Source organism: Heloderma suspectum, chromosome 4 (genome assembly GCF_057233095.1).
Source record: "Heloderma suspectum isolate Gila_16-S chromosome 4, 16-S_ref, whole genome shotgun sequence".
Classification (NCBI taxonomy): Eukaryota; Metazoa; Chordata; class Lepidosauria; order Squamata; family Helodermatidae; genus Heloderma; species Heloderma suspectum.
In genome coordinates, this window is record NC_139461.1 from 113,607,499 (window position 1) to 113,619,887 (window position 12,389).

General features: G+C 44.5%; 1 protein-coding gene across 1 annotated transcript in view; it reads left to right on the top strand.

The window, feature by feature from the left end:
• The window catches only part of PXDC1 (PX domain containing 1), a 47,741-nt gene that overhangs the window by 15,368 nt on the left and 19,984 nt on the right, over window positions 1-12,389 (top strand). The gene's annotated exons all lie outside the window — the stretch shown is intronic.

The window sequence follows — 12,389 nt, forward strand, 5'->3', positions numbered from 1 at the left end:
CTGGGGGGAGCACCCTGTTGCTTTGTGTTGCTGGGGTTGGCAGTTCGAAACTCACTGGAACCTCTGCTCAAGGGGTGAGTAGGCTGTGCTTTTGAAATTGTAGGGCTGCTGCAATATATTTTGAACAAGAGAATTTCTTTTCTGTGCAAATATAATACCTATTTGTTTCCTTCCCTCTCCTAAGACAGCCAGCAAAGTATAATCTTAAAATGGAAATGCAGCATCATGTTGATGATTAAATTTTTAAAAAAGCAAATGTCAGCGTTCTTTTTCCATTATTGGGCACAGTCCACCAGGAGGTTCTTTTGTACAAGCCCCACTGAACAAGAATGAGAGCTGCGCAAGAGCACTGCTGTGCTTTAAGCTGTGGAGCATAAGAAGACCCCTGTTGGATTGGAGCAAAGGTCCATCCAGTCTAGAGTTTCCAGTGATGGCCAGCCAGATGTCTCTGGGAAGTCCACAAACAGGGCAATAATAAACAGCTCTCCCTTATTGTTTGGAGGTATTCATCCAAAGCTTGTGCAGGTCCACTAAGCAACCGCTAGCCATGCAAAAACAGAAAGTGTATTTTCCCTTCCTCTCTATCCAGGTAACATGCAGACATGCTCCCAGTTAATATGTACCATGAAATGCCTAGTTTGTATACAGTGGATTAGATTCAGACTTAGGGAGACTCTACACCGGAGCCCTTTTGTGTGTGAGGCACCACCATGCCAGTGGTTTTTCAAAACACATTTGTTGTTCTGCTGGCACACGCTACGAATGCAGCACAGTATCCATCGTGTGTATAGTGTGACTGAGTGCCACACACAGTTGTGATTGTGGGAGAACTAAGAGGAGTTCTAAAGGTCACGTGTGTTCTGTCTTTTATGTTTGTAGTGCAAGCTCAGGACAGAAGTCTGTATACAGCTGCGATTGTGCGGGAGATGGCTGTTTCAGTTCCCTTTTTTGTGTGTGGCTCTGCTAACTGCGTATGCAGCTTCAGTGGTGCGCAGCAATAGAAGTTTAAAAACACACCGTTTGGTGATTCACAGCTCTGCTTCTCCATACGTGCCCAATCAAAAACAGCCGCAAAAAAAGATCATGGAGGAAGTTGGGGAGATCATGGTGCCACTGCCCTGCGCCACTACCCTGCAGTTGCCGTTGTCCCCTCTCTGCCTGGGCAGATCCCGGTGGGGCAGATGAGCACCCCTCTCTCATTGTCTTCCTCCTCCATCTTGGGCTGCCTTCAAGCTGCTTCAGCCCCAGTGGAGGCAAGTGGCTCCGATTTTGGTGGGGCTGTGAAGCCATTCTGGGTTTCAGTCAGAACTCTAAAGGAGCTATCCAAGGTGCTGAACCCTATCCCCAGAATAGGTTCAGCATCTTGGATAGCTCCTTAGGAGTTCTGATTGGTTCTGACTGAAACCCGGAATAGATGCACAGCCCCACTGATATAGGAGCCACCAGCCTCCACTGCCGCTTCCTTCTCCTCTGCTCATGCCTTTGGCATGCCATCTGCCGAGGGACCCCCACCCATCCTTCTTTTCTCACTTGCTGTTGCACTGTGGCATCCAGCAAAATGGCCCCTGCTCTGTCCCCAACCTCCACCATTGTCGCTGCCCTCTCCCTTTGATTGTATGTGTTTGGTTTTTTTCCTGCCCACAAATAAAATCGGTGCAAGGAAAGAGCAGGGAATGAAAGAAGGAAGAGGAGAAAGAACATAAGAGCATAAGAAGAGCCATGGTGGATCAGACCAAGGGTCCATCTAGTTCAGCGTTCTGTTCACACATTGGCCAACCAGCTGCCGATGGGAAACCCACAAGCAGGACATGAGTGCAACTGCACCCTCCCGCCCATGTTCCCCAGCAACTGGTGTACATAGGCGTAATTACTCTGATACTGGAAGTAGCATAGAGGCAAGGGGAGAAAGTGGGGAAAAGCTTTAAGTCACTCTCCCACTAAGAGTTATAATACTACTAGGTTGGAGAACGCATGACTTTGTAGCACATGGAAACCATCATAAAAGTACTTTGGTAAACAAAGGAATATTGAGGGAGAAAAGACAACAGGACAACCGGTTGGGGTGGGCGTTGTGTACCCCACAGGCAAGTCAGATGTTATAACACTGGGGGAAAACAGTACTGTAGATTGGCCCTTAGTCATACTTGGAGTTAGGGATGAATGGAAGTCACTTACCTTTTTGACGGGGTGATTCGCGGTGGGGGGGAGGTGCTCTGCACCTCCCCCTGAAATCCTAACCTGGCCGGCTCCACTCCGCGGAGGTTCCACAGAGCCGCCGGCTGGGGCCGCCTGCAGCCGGACATCCAGCTGCTGGGTAGCCTGCAGCCAAAAAAACAAACAGCGTACGCAGATGGCGGTGGCTACGGCGGCCGCCATTTGTGTTCCCCTTTTTTCGCTGTTTTAGCCTACGTAAATATTTATGTAAGCTATTATGGCGAAAAAAAAGGGGAATGCAAATAGTGTAGTGGGCGCCATTTGTGTTCCTTTTTTTCCTGCCGTTTTAGCCTACGTAAATATTTACGTAAGCTATTACGGCAAAAAAAAGGAACGCAAATAGCGCCCACTACGCTATTTGCGTTCCCCTTTTTTTCGCTGTAATAGCTTACGTAAATATTTACATAGGTTAAAACAGCGAAAAAAAGGGAACGCAAATGACAGCTGCCGTAGCCACTGCCATTTGCGTATGCTGTTTGTTTTTTTTAGCTTGCCGTGATAGGCTACGTAAATACTTACGTAGCCTATCACGGCCTCTGCAGGGACGCAAATGGGCATCCCTGCATTAGCCGTGATAGGCTACATAATTATTTACGTAGTCTATCACACTTATGATGAGGAAGCGAATGGTGGCCGCAGCACAGCCGCCATTCGCAAGTCAGCGCGGACGGCAGCAGGTAAGTGCTCCATTTCGCGCGCCTTTCGTGGGGGGGGGGGCTTTGTTCTGCCACGGATTTTGGGGGCTGAATGCACTGGCATTCGGCCTCACCGAGATTCATGGCGGAATTCTCTGACATCCCTACTTGGAGTAGACCCACTGAAACCAATGGAATTTAAGTTAGTCAATGTGTCTACTTTAAGTGTGGCCAAGTCTGGATCCAACCCATTATCTGTACACCTAGCAGGGCTGTTACTGGTGAAGAAGAGTCTTTGTACCAATATATTATCATGCTAGTCTACAGGTTTCTCCCTGTTTTCTGAATATCGGTAGCTTCGCAGGAGCACACCAGCCATTTCCGAGCACACAGTTGCTATGCTGCAGCAGTAAAGATAGCATTACACTTGATACACAACATCAGTTGTGGCACTTTTTTTGCTGGCTGTATCAACAGTTGATTAATAGAGCTTGCTCAATATCTGTGGCAAACAAAGGATCCGACGCTTTAGTTATCCAACTGAAAGCAAGTTTTTGGCCGCCTTGATCTCCTTTAGTTGTTGTTGTTGCTGGTGTTTACAATCGGGCATGGGCTGTACACTGCGGGCATGGGCATGGGCTGTACACTCCCGTTTTTTGTTTTTTTTTGCTATGAATCACTTGCTTTTATGTGCCCCGAGGAAAGGATCTTGCTAATGTGCTGCAAATCTTGTTGTGCTTCCTGGGAACAAGGCCCTGGACTTCTCTGATGTATGGTGTCACAAGATCACTTGGATGTACTGACTAACATCCTGGCTGACTTATTTGCAAGGCGACTAAGCCAGCCTTGCCCATAAACAGTGGTGCAACGAGGGCTGGACCTTGGAGCCAAAGTCTAAGGCCCCCTAGCCCCAAATGACCACCCTGAGAGTGGCAGGTAACTGGGGCATCAGGGCAGCAGAAGCACACTCTGTTTTATTCCTGCAGCCATGATGGTGCTATTATTTAAGTGAGTTGAAATGCAGAACTGCACATGTTCAAAGTATTTTTTTTTAATCAGGCAAACAGTTTTGTTGTTGTTTAAACATTTAAGGAATATAGACATAGTTGTAAAACATGAATGGCAGTTGGGGGTGGAGGAGCGAAATGTTAGTTGTGTGCTTCACAACCAAAGTAATGCACATGGCTGTCGAAAGGGTCCCCCCCACAAGACTGTTAAGTCCAGTGTCCAAAATTACTTAGCTCCACCACTGCACATACGTCTTCAGAAGGTACTAGTCCATAGGTACTGAGATACTAGCCATGTACTCCAGGGGCCCCCAACATGGTGCCCACTGGGACCTCCAGTGGTACCCATGAAGCTCGCCGCTCCCTGCCCCTTTAAACATTTATTTTTAATAAGAACCTTGAAAAACATTAGAGTGTTGGGTTCTTCTTCTTGCTCTTACACCTGCTGGAGATCAGCTGTTGTCAAGCAGGCAGAGAAGGAAAGAGTTGCTTTCTGGCCCCGCCCAGTCTTCCGCCTACACAGACCTTTCCCCTTTACTCTCTTGCTCTCGCTCTCTCCACTCCATCTCTAGTCTAGTTATTTCTCTCCCCACAACCCCTTTCCCCGCCATTTCTTTCCCTTCCCCATCCCAACCCCTTTTTTCTCTTCCCCCCACTCCCAGCCTCTGGCCTTGCTATTTCTCTCTCCGCCTCTTTAGCTCACTTTTGACCAGCCAGGCCCTCGAGGTAGCCATTATGTAACTAGCCATATCCACTGTGGGAGCCATTTGTGGTGGTGGCCACAGCAGTTTCTCAAATTCCCAAATGTGCCCAGGGGTCCAAAAAGGTTGGGGGTGCACTCCCTCATACCTCTGCTAGACAAGAGTGGGACAAAGCTTCTCTGCCTAGTTGCCTGGAGGCAATGTTTGCTCACCACAGGTGCCAGCTGTTTACAAGCCTGAACTAAGCTATCAAAATTTACCAGCTTTGCTATCATTTGCAGTTTTTTGAGACACCCCCGGCAAGGGTAGCTCTTCTATCCTTTTTACTCACTTCCATTCTCTACGGGTAAAGGGCCAGCTGGCCCACACACTGGAAAATGCCATGTTTGATGGCATGGTTTTCTTATCCCTTGTCTATGTGCTGCATTGACTTTTGTTTGCCATGTTGTTAACAAAGAATTCCCTTCTCTGTATTGGTTGGTTTTGTGGCTTTGCTTTTAATCCTAGGCCCATTGATTTGAGAACCTCTCTAGTGAGAGGTGGGTATGCCAGGGATTCTGAGATGGTTTCTTTCCCTTTTAAGAGTTGCATTTCACCACGTGTGGCTTTTTCCCCATTAGAGCCCTACAGTGATGGGAGAAGTTGCTACTGGGTGAAATTCTGCCTTCCCCACAATTTCCAAAGATACAGGAACCATCTCAAGGCATCCTAGCTGGGGGTAGGACTGCTACACCATATGGCAGCCTTCCTTAACCTGGTGCCCTTTAGAAGTGTTGGACTACAACTCCCAGCATCCCCCAGCCAGCCATATGCTCTCTGCCTCCAGAATGGAATACTCCTCTGCGAACTCACTTCATATTCTAAGGGCAAAGAGCCAGCCAGTTCACATTCTGGCAAAGGCCATGACTGGTAGCATGATTTCTTTTTGCTTGTATATGTACTGCATTGACTGCTGTTTGTTTGTTTGCAGTGCTATTAACAAAGATGTCCCTTATTCTCTTTAATGGTTGACTTTTGCGACTTGGCTTGTAATCCTAGGCATGTTCACTTGGGAATAAGAGCCTTTCCTCACGAGGCTTTTATTGTGCACTTGTGATTGCTCATTCACAGTAGTTTGCAGGTCCTTTATACGACATCCTCCTCTTCCAGGGCCTCTTGTGTGCTTTGCAATCATTAACATGGTTTTTTTCTTAATGGAGAAAGTCTAGTATATCCTGAGTGGTGCTATTAAATTCTCTGTGTAACTGTGCAGTTCTGCTATACCACAGTGCCATCTAGTGGCTGCATAATGACACATATAGGAAGTCAGAGAAGGAAAAACCCCTTGAAAAAACTTGTGTAAAGAAGCCGATCTTGATCCTTCAAAGAATCCAGAAGCAGAAGCCCCGGTAAAGGTGTGGGATAAAAGCCTCAGGTAGAAATGCCCTAAGTCCCACTGAACATACTGGGACTTACTTCCCAGTAAACACGCATAAGATTGTGCTATAAGTCATCCCTTCCCCTTGCCCTGTTTTTTTTTCGTATTCAGTTACCATTTATTTTTTGCTACCTGAATTAAGGTATATGTTACATAAACAGAAGGCGCTTCCATCTAGCAGTCTTGTAACATGTCCCTAAGACCTTCTGAAGAAAGCATTGTCTCCTCTGCTACTTTGTGCATAAGATCTGATACTTGATTAGGACCCTCTGTGCCAATGAGAGATTTTGCAGGGGCCTGGGTGTGATTTTCATTGGGGCTGTGATGCAGAGGAAGAGTTAAACTCCCTCTGTCCTTCTGCCCTGGTCCCAATCTTGATCCCACACCTACTGGTTTTGTTTGTTTTTTGAACAGTCATGATTAATGCAATAACAAATTTAACATAACATGTAGTTTGTTCCTTAGGCACCATGTTAAGAAAGAAGAAGTCCCATTTGGTTTAGGCCAAGAGACTGGTCACTTAATACTGACTTCCCATCTGGACTACAATTCCTACCATCTCCAGTGATTGGCCATGCTTTCGGGGGCTGATGGGTGTTGTAGGGCAAAACATCTGGAGGGAGTCTGGTTGGGGAAGGCTGACATAATATATAACTTTGTCACAGCATAGAGTATGATGTTGTAAGACATGAAAATTATAGCTGACTGAGGATATGTTCACACCTAGGCTTTCAAACAGTAGTACCATACTACAGCAGTCAATTTACCAGTAAAGTACTTCTTTACTGACTCCTGTGCTAACTTGGTGGGAAGTAAACTGAATTAGCAGTGCAGACACAACAGAAATGCAGTACTTCTGTGCTGATGTTACTGCTGCAGCTGAGCTAATGCATCCATAAAGTATTGCAGAGCATGAAACTTCGAGAGCTGTGATATTCATTTCTTGTCCGTGCTGATGGATCTAAATTAGAAATTAAATATTCAAAGCCATTCAAATATTGAACAAATGCTGCAAATTTGTGCTTGGCATTCAAGTCACACAGCCATCGAATGTTTTGTTTTACTCCGGATTCATTTGTTTGATATTCATTCATTCAATATTAATTCAGGAAGTTGACACCGTGTCAACATATTCAGATTCCTTTCTGGAAATGAATGTTCCAAATAGATTCCCAAATGAGAAGAGTTTTTGGCTCTGGTTGAAGAGACAGAAGGGAGTAAAGCGAAATTCTTGGCTTATGAAGTCCATGGTTGAACTGGCATACATCCATTAAAACAACCTTACTGTCTGGACCAAAGCTTCCTTCGTCACAGTACCCAGTCTTTGACAGTGCCGAGAACTGGATGCTGTGCATGCAACAGGTCAGAAGTTTGTTTCGGAAGTATGCACGCAGAAAAGGATGCTTTACACAACTAATGCCATGTACAGTCCTTTGCCAAAAAAGAGGACATGGATCGCCAAAAAAGAGAACAAAAGATGATACTGATTTGCATAAAATATGCATATGCTAATTTATATATATATATATATGCAAATTCAGAAATTATTATTATAATTTAAATATAAATAGAGTACATCTCGTGATAGTATGGAAGACTCTGCCTTGCTCAGTTTGCTCTCCAGATGCTGTCAATGGGCAGCTTCAAGGCCCAGCTCTGCCTTCTGATGGTTATCTTTAAACTGGACTTGGACTGGACAGCCCTTCAGGTAAAACCTTCAAAATAGAGGACAGTCCTCTGGCAGCCCTTCAGATAGAGGACTACCCTCTATAAAAGAGGACACTTGACCACCTTACTTTTGCAGGACTCACTAGTGGCACACTTTCCCAATTTCATTTTGGTTCCATGAATGCTTGATTGAAATTCAGGAATTGCACAGTTTCCCTCTGTATATTTATATGAAGAACAGGGAAGGTTCTCATGAAAATCAGAAATGTGTCTGTGTACACGCGCTCATGTGTGTAAGCATATACGATCCCAGCAAAAGCCCATGAACACTGGCTTATACTATACACAGGACTATACTATACTATACACAGGATATTATGCAGTTCTCTGAATATGCTGTGGAAGCACAAAATTTGCTACCAGGATCTTGCAATCTCAGATTCTCAGAGAGGAAATAATTAGGTTTGTAGCCATTATGGCTATGAAGATTAAAGTGGATGTATGTAGGCAGTGTCTGGTGAAATCTCAGAGACCAGTGGAGAGATGTGGAGCTGATGTCATGTTTCCAGTGACTGAGGATGATGTGGAACTACACTAAGCTTGAGTAAATCTGATGACATTAAACAATTATTCACACTTCTGACATATATAATGGGAGGTTTTGAGGTTTGGAAGATGTATCCAGTTTCAAAGATGGTAGTTAACTACCATTTCAAAGAACAGCTGTAAATGCTGTAGTCTTATTTCAGATACAGTTACCCACAGAAAACAGCTTGATTTTTTATGTTTCTTCTTTTGGTTTTCCAGCTTTTTCCTTCCATGGAGCATGGTTATAAGAAAAGTTATGTAACATTTCTCCAGGATCATATCAGTTTGACAGTTTGGAGATGGATAGCTGTATATCTCAGAACAGTATTATTCCTTCCAAGCTATCTGACCATTTATGATACTTATTTTAGGTACTTAATATAGGAAGAGCTTCAACAGTTTGTTAGCAGTCTCTTCAGGCCTGGGAAATGTAGTTCTGGGGTAAGGGAGTGGGTGAGTAGGATCTCTGACAGATAATTCTCAACATCTCGCTAAGCTACACCTCCCAAGATTCTTCAGGGGAAGTTGAGATAGTCATTAAAAAAAACAATGAGACATTTGTAGTATAGATAGATCTGCCCTGATTAAGAGAGGCTGGTGGGCACTGATTACTGGCAGAATTCCATGGGATCTCTAGCAAGATAATTTAAAGTGTTATTCCACATACAGAAAATACTCACTAAACTTTTCACATGGTGTCATCTTTTAGGCTTGTAAACCCTGACCAGAATCTTTCCAATAGAACTGGATTGCCAAAGCATAAGTAGGCAATCAAAGAAGAACTCAGCTAATATTATTAAGGGTCTATGGCTGCTGTGGCCCTGTAGCCTTGTGGAATCCAAACTCTAAAAAATGAGTATCCTCCAAGCCAACAACAACAGATTAGTCCTTTCTTTGGAGGTTATAGCAAACTAGAAGCAAACTGCAGGAGTCAGACAGGTACACCATGACAACAGTGTATCCAGGACAAGATACGATGGAACATGCATAAATGGCCCCACCCGGATATCTCAAGCAAGTAGATATGCCACAGGCCCTAAAAAATGCACCAGCCACTAAAACAAGGTCCAGATTCACGAGCCAATCTGACCCGAAGGAAAATTCCTTCTTGAAGCCAAATGTATTGCTCTGTTTTGTTAGGACATGTCTATATTATTCTGAAACTAATTTAATTGCCATGGCTTCCCTTCAAAGAAGCTTGGGAGTTTGGAGTTGAAAATGGTGCGAAGGAGTCTTGATTTGAGATCTCTAACCCCTTTAGGCCTAGTTCTTCACAAACAACAGGTGAGGGGGCAAACCTGTGTCTCAGTTGTACTACTGTGAGAGAGTGCTGACGTTACTGACTGCCTTTCTGTGCAAAAAGTCCCCTGCACATAGACAACTGACAAGTGTGATAGAAAGCCTGGCTAGAACTCATTCCCCTGATGTCTAACTCTCCACATGGAGGGAATTACTATTATTTTTGAATGAAGAACCATTCTCTCTTGGGTGTCTGCAGACAGTAGAAGGGGAGGCAATTGTACCCCCAACCCTGGATGAGCCATAATCCCCAGATCCCCAGCTTTCATTTTTTTAAAAAGCAAGTCTCTAGCCCTTGTAGAACCCATGATAGGAGGCAAAACACACAGCCATTATTCTGGCCATTTGTTTTTTATGTAAAAATTGCCTGCTCCAACCTTTTAGGGTGTTAGCCAATGAACAAAGTCATAGCAATGTTTGACACACCCACTGTCTGGGGTATATACCTATATTTTGAAGGGGTATAGCCCACACAGATTCTCAGCCTCCTTATTCTCAGAAACATTTAATTCTGGTGTTTCTGAGAATAAGGCTTTAGATTATTACAGGTCTGGTTAAGGGCTTGGTGGTGGTGGAGAGTGATTTATAATCTGCAACTCACATCCCCTGGCAATTTTTGGAAGGTGCAATTGCTGAGCTTCTGCAACAAAGGAAAAAGATTGTTCGTAATGGTAGCCCATCAGCCCTTTTAAGAATGGGAAAAGCCACTTCTGGTGGGAGCGTTTGGGAATGGGGAGGTGGCAGGGGAGAGGATGTATAACCCTTGCGGAAAAGCCACTGGCGGGACGGGGGGGCAGTTTGGAGCAGGGAAATGGCAGATGAGGGAAAGGGTTATGCATCCCCTCTCCCTGCTGCCTCTCCGTTCTTGGCACCCCCACTGGAAGTGGCATTTCCTGTTCTAAAAGGGCCATTGAGCTGCCATTTCACACCTTTGTCTGTCATAGAGCAATTTGAGAGTAGCACATTGTGACCTACAGCTCTGGCCAAGTCTGTTTCATTAACCAAGTGGTTCTAGAGACAGGTTTTGGGTCACTACACAGGAAAAACCTTTAAGCTGCACCTGTGTCAATGCAGCAGTCTGATCACAAATAGGCAACTCTCTCTTTGAGAGAACATCATCCCTTTAGTCTTCACCCCAACTGAAACAAAGTCTAGAACATCAGAAGAGCCATGCCGGATCAGACCAAGGGTCCATCTAGTCCAGCATTCTGTTCACACAGTGGCCAGCCAGCTGCCCACGGGAAACACACAAGCAGGACATGAGTGCAACAGCACCCTCCCACCCATGTTCCCCAGCAACTGGTGTACATAGGCATACTTCTTCTGATACTGGTGGTAGCATATAGCCATCAGGACTAGTAGCCATTGATAGCCTTCTCCTAAGTACATGTTACAGTGTTTGCACAGATTCATTCATGGTCACATATTTGCACATCCTATTATCCTTGCCTTGCCTTTTCTCTTTTCCCTCAGTCCCTGTTGACTTGATTCCTCCAGTGTCAAATTTTAAGATTAAATTTCCTCAGGGCAAAAGACTTGTCTTGGCTAGTTCATTTGTTTCGTTTCAGCAAGAGCTCTCAAAGTGGTTTGCATTAAAATAATGAAAACAGTAATATGGTGTACCGCAGGGCTACACAAGTCATCATCAGCTTCACGGGCCTCACATTTTCCTTCTGGGTTATGACGTGGACAGTGTCCTCAAAAGCTTTATGCTATAATAAATTCGTTAACTTTTAAGATGCCACAAGTATCTCTGTTGTTTTTGCTGCAACAGGCTTAACACAACTACCCCTCTAGAAATTGCAGTAAAAAAGGTGATGCTTTGCTGGATGATTTTGCAAACAGGTTTATTGCATGATACATGGTTGATTCTTTTCCATGCAACAGAGGGACCTAGTGTGCACTTACCTAGGGGTCCTGTGTGCACTTACCTAGGGGTAAACACAATTGAACACAATGCATTGAACAGAATGAATGGGATTGCAATGTGAAGCTGCAGACCTTAGGGCAGAATCCTATGCATGTTTAGACAGAGAAAAGGCCTACAACTCCCAGCTGGCTGGGGAATGCTGGGAGTTGTAGGCCTTTTCTCTGTCTAAACATGCATAGGATTGCACCTTTAACCTGAGAGCAACTCAGTGGGACTTACTTCCAAATAGACATGGATGGGATAGCACTGTTAGAACATGCTTCACAGAGAGTAGCACTTAATGAATCCTGGGCCGTGTATAGCGTTCTGGCACTCTCTGCTGGAAGTCTTGCAAATTGTCATGGAATTGATACTTATTTCTCTCTCTCCCTCTCATCCTTGAATGCCCAGGCTCTTTCATATGATTTTCTGAAACAAATTTTGTATCTTGTTTACTGTATTTTCTTTTCTCAATTTCTACTCCATCTTACTTTGATAGTAAAATCAAGTCAGTATCATTTTGAATTAAGAGTAATAAATGGATATCAAATAATTACAGAAGATATATAGTCAGATAATATACAAAAAAGTAAAACTTCAACGTATTGTTACATGCTACAGCAGCCTTCCCTGACCTGGCACCCTCTGGATGAGTTGGGCTGCATCTCCCATCACTCCAGGAAGTGTGGCCAATGGGGATGATGGGAGATTAGTCCAACACATGGAGTACACCAGGTTGAAAAGGCTACACTGGAGTTGCAAAGAAACAGGACTCAGGCTGGGCTTTGCTGAGAGAATCAGGCTTGATTCTGAAGAAGTTGATTTTCAGTGGCTAGGATAACGAGGGGTAGAGAACAGGTTTAAACCCTGTCCAAGCTGTTCTCTCATGTAAGTGAATGGTTTTCATTCATTCCTATGGGGTAAAGTAAACCACAGCATTTAAAAGACTCT